Source organism: Ursus arctos, unplaced genomic scaffold (genome assembly GCF_023065955.2).
Source record: "Ursus arctos isolate Adak ecotype North America unplaced genomic scaffold, UrsArc2.0 scaffold_12, whole genome shotgun sequence".
Lineage (NCBI taxonomy): Eukaryota > Metazoa > Chordata > Mammalia > Carnivora > Ursidae > Ursus > Ursus arctos.
The window spans coordinates 9,873,491-9,878,845 of NW_026622786.1; positions in this window are offsets into that span (position 1 = coordinate 9,873,491).

The following is a 5,355-nucleotide window of genomic DNA, read 5'->3' on the forward strand; positions in this document are numbered from 1 at the left end:
CAGCGGGCTGGAAGGAAATGACCAACGCTTATGCCACCTGACTAAGTGTCCCTGGGACTTTTCTTCTGTCTAGCCACGTCTGCTTGGGTCCAGAGGAGGGGAGTCAAGAGTGCACCCGGGCACGGGTTAAAGGGGCTCTCCTTGCCTCCTCCCCTAGGAGACCAAAACAGGCCACAGAGATGCTTGGGCTAGGAATCAGGCACTCTGGACCAGGAACCTCCTGGGGCACTTACCCGCTGAGTGTCATCTGGAAAACTGATGCTGCTCCCGAGGACTTAATTTCCTTACCCACAATGAGAGGCCACTATGAGTACACGCAAGGGTGCATTTGGCTGCAATGACAAAACACCCAGCTGGCAATGCTTTAAAGAGGAGGAAATACATTTTCACACACGATAATGATAGGGCAGGTTGGAGACTCGGCTTCCACTTCCCTGTGATTCTCTCCTGGGTGGGACCCTTTCATCTCCACGTCCCCCCTGCCAGAGCGAGTCCCTCCATTGCAGTGCTTATTACCGTGTGCTGTAGTTTGTGTGTCCGTCTACTCACTGGATCCGATCCCCTCTCTCATCTTGGAAAGCCCCCTGCCTCTGGCTTAGCGCCTAGCATGCGGGCAGGATGAACGGACAGGTGAATGAGTGGGTGAATGATTCTAAGCTTCCTGTAGAAGGAAAAGGAAATGCAGGGAAAATAAAAAGCTGTGATATGTGCAAAACTGCTGTGCCGACGGTAAGATGCCACAGAAGCATTAAGAAAGTTATGCTTATTAATTATTACAGTCACGAAGCCTCCTGCTGCAGAAGCAGCCTCGGGGGGGCTGTATGAACTCTAAGGCCCACATGCCAGCAGTGGGAGATTCTGACGGGACAGTGGAAGAGAGATGCTTTTTCCGAGAAAAGTTGATGGCTTTTGGCCCCTAAAAACAAACAAACAAACAAACAAGTAAACAAACAAACAAAAACACCCACAACGTAATTATTAGTTACAAAGGTCAAAAGTTGTCTTTACAATGGAGAGATCTGATGGACATTCCTTTAACCAAATAATGAAAGTTGGCATCACAAACAATGAAGCCGACTGGCCCTACAGCTTCTCGATACGTACAGTGGGAGGCACCCAATCCCCCTGTATGGTATTTCTGTCTCCAACACTCAGCCTGAATATAATCACGAGGAAACAACCAGCAAATCCCAGATTGCGGAACATCCACGGGGATAGCCAGCTGAACTCCTTAATACTGTCAGGGTCATTAGGACAAAGAAGTCAAGGCGGGGGACTCTTCTAGATTAATGGAGCCTATGATATAGCAAGCAAATTGCAACGAGTGAATTTGATTGGATCTGGGATTACAGAAATGCTACAAAAACATATTTTCAGATAATTAGACTACATATTGGATAATTCTGTTGCATCAATGTTACATTTCTTCAGCGTGATGATGATATTTTAGGAGTGTGTTTTTATTCTTAGTAGTTCCATAGTGAAGTGTCCTGGTGTCTGTAACTTACTTAGAAATGGTTTAGAAAAAAATACACACACACACACACACACACACAAATATACTCCTGTATACACACGCACTCAGGGACACAGATACATACAGAGAAAAAGCAAATGTGGCAAAATGCTAACTAGTGAGTCTAGGGGCGGGGCACAGAAGCATTCATTACACTATTCTTTCCAGTTTTCTGTAGCCTTGAATATTTTCACTATAAAATACTGGGGGAGAAGACGTTGGCAGCATGAAAATCCTATTTACTCACTTAGACACTATTCCAATGAGACGTTTACATTTTATCCATTTTGATTCTCTCAATTTTTATTATTATGCCCTTGCCTTTGGACTTCTGTTACCTAGGCTAAATTAGAAAAATCAGGTTAACGTATGAATCCACATTCTTGTAAGGACGCATCGTGTTTTCAAAAACATTAATTGGGGTCCTGCTATGTATTCCTACTGTGGCTCTTTCTCTGTCTCTGTTTCTGTCTCTCTCCTTTTCCCCCCGTCCCTTGTCTCTCCACCAGTGATCTCAAATGCTCCATGCATTTAAGAGACCTTGGTCCTTGCCCTTCGACCCCGCATACCCTAGCTAAGACTTCCTTTGAGCAGAAGCAAGGAAAAGAACATCCATCACAGCCCTCAACCCCCACCTCCCATAAGCACACACCTGAGTGACAAAAAAGGACAGCAGGATTAAAATCTAGCTTTAGTTTACCCAGTCCATAATAGAGGTGGCATTTGGGGCAGGGTCTTGGTGGAGGAGGGGCTCAGAGTTATGGAAGGCCGGGCCTGGCCCTGGCCGCCAAATTGTAGATCAGGCCAAGCCCAGGATGCTAGACCATCTGGCAGTTTCTAGAGAGGGCAGGTTTCTGCTGCTTACTGTCCCCGAAGCCAGAAAGGCCAGCCTGTCCCATTGACCATTGGCAAGGGGCCCTTTGCCTGCCTGAGTATCCAGTCCTGGCTGGGCTCACTTACCAGGAACACACACCTCCAAGGTCTTTGGCCAACGCTTGACTTTATTGCTTCTCTTCCTCTGGCACATGCCTTGCTCTCCCAAGAGGGCCAGATTTCTCCATAGGCAGAACCAGTGAGGCGCTTACGGTGACACAGAGGTCCTCTGAGACGTCACCTCACTGGATGCTGCCCAAATTTGTGGACAGTCAGGCCTGACTTACTCACTAGGCATCACAGGTGAAACACCTTAGGCCTCCCATACTTTCAGGGGCCCACAAAAATGTGTTAAGGTCTTTTAACATCAGAAAGGGGGGGAAAGGAACTATTAAGGATAAAGATTATATTCTTTTTTATGCCAACACAATCATAAAATGTAATTTGCAATTTGTTTTATAGAGGAGTCCCAGCACCCCCCCCCCCACCCCCAGTGCCCTGAGGAAATGTGCCAAGGCTGTGGGAGGCCACAATGCTGCCCTGGGGTCTGGTCTCTTCTGCCCCCTCCCTTCCCCCAAATGCAGGGTACCCAGAGGCCTCAGGACCTCCCTCCCCGTTCCTTTTCTCTGCTTGTGGCACCTTCCTCAGCTTCTCTCCCCACTGCAGCTCTGTGGTTTATGTTTTCTGGAATCTGCAGCCAGATAAGACAATACAATGTGAGGAGCTTTTCCCAAAACCGAATTTATACCAATGAGAGGACAGTTCTTTTTTTCTAAAATGATACACTTCTCCTTTCTTTTCCTTTTGGTACTGAAAAGTCCGTCCATCTATAAAATGATGGTAATGGCAGATGATATTTTGAACGGCACTTATGTCACATATTGTAGAAGTCGGTGACTCTCTGCTGGTCCAGCCTCATCCCCCACTTCCGTGAACATTGTCCTGGCTGTGAAACCCCACGCTCTGACAGTCCTGGCTTAGAAAACTGACTTCTCACGGCTCCTCCTCCACGAAGCCCCCTGTGGCCGCAGGCTCTCCACTCCGCTCTGCTCCGTAGGGCCCATCACACTCACTTCCCCTTGTCCTGTTAGCATTTTCTCATCCACGCCCCCTATGAGCCATCTTCTGGAAGGCAGGACTGCGCCTTACTTCCTTGTGTCTCCTCCGCTTGGCACGGCGCCTGGCACCCAGTAACCGCTCAATCAATCTTTGTTGGATGAATGAAGAAACATACTAATTCCCAGAAAAAATTAAGTTAATGGATAGAATTTCTCCAGCTTTTAGGTTGGTTTTTTTTTCTCTCTACATTTTTATTAAATCTTTGGCACCTGTTATTGCTTGTCCACTGGCCAGTGCTAGCAGATGACAGAAAGAATTAGCAAGTAGCAAATGAATATTAATGGACCCAGACATAGCCGCCGGTGCTTAGTTTGACAGCTTGTTTTTTCTGTGGACAGGTGTTTGGGCTTATGCTTGTGGTTTTATATTGTGTGTTAGGGCCTGTAAATTTAATTAAATTTAACATTTCTAAGCAACTTAAGCATACAGTCACTAAATATGTAATTTTGTGCTAAATCAGAGGCTGTATTTTGGACTTAAATATATCAATATTTCATGGTGTTCTGCAAAGGGTACTATGACTGATAGGAACCCCGTTGTATGAAAAAAAGAGACCAGAGGATAGAGAACCACTGTCCTGGTGTAAATTTGGGCTCCGGAGGCAGGTTTTAAGTGGAATGGGGCCTCTCCGTGGTTACAGAGAGCCTAAAAGAAGGGGGTGGGACGCAAGAAGTAAGAGTTGAAGAAGTCTGTAGGAGGCCAAGGCTAATCATGGGTCCCCGTTCCTCCCTCCCATCGCTTGGGACTGAGAACGTAATTCTCTCTTGTTTATTCTTGCTGAGGCTTTAGGTGGGTCTATATGAGTGTGTGTGCGTATTGAGGGTGTGGCAAATAACTAAAACAGTTATTATTGGGCAAAAAAAGAAATGCCTTTGGTCCCTCTGCTAAAGCTGAATCTTCCCACGCTCAGCTCTGATAGTGTTACTAGCCTGTTGAGACGCTCTCTCAGGGCTGCCGTTTCCAAGCTGAGCGAGCCCTTATTTCTTGGCCTCTCAAATTCTGACCCGATGTAACTTTCCACCATTAAGCCCACCATCCTCTAGGCACACTCCATAAGCCAGCTGAACTGAACTTAACCATGTGGTTTTCCAGAACAGTCTACCTTCTGGCCTCTACCTTTGTTATCGCAGTTCCCCACTTCCCACAGCTGGACAGTCCCCCACTCCATCTCCATCCCTCCATGTCCCCCCTACTTTTCAAGACCCAGCTTACATTCTAATTCCTTGATCAGACTACTTCCATTTCCCCAAATTGGTGTCAACACTATCTTCTCTGACCTCCTGTATCTTTTTTCAAGGCACTTATGTTCTGCTCTCTAGAATAGTAATTTCTGTATTTTATTATCTCCATTCCACAACCCAGACACACATAGATTTGTTATAAGACATTCGCCGTAAAGGAGTTTTATTCATCGGGGTATAATACCATGCCTGGCACATTGTTCTCGTTTTATCTATTTTGCATTGAATTGAATTTGTGTCCTCAATAAGGGCCAAGCTGAAGTCTGCATGCATTTTGCTGATAATCTGTGTATCAGAATTCTTCCAGTTGCAAATCACAGATGAACCAACAGAAAGAGACATAGTCAACAAGGAAAATACATAATAATATCACAAATATTAAGAAATCTGGAGGTAAGGAGGAGGCTCCAGGGTTGGGATCAGTGATTCAGTGACGTCATCCAAGGCCTGCCTTCTCCAGCGTGTAGGGCCCTCCCTTAGACCCGGTCACCATGTGGCTGCTCGGATCTGGATTCCACACACAGATACAACACTGGCGAGCAAAGAAAAGACATCATTCCTTCTATGATTCTCTTTCTATCATAAGGGAAAATCTTTTCCCAGAGA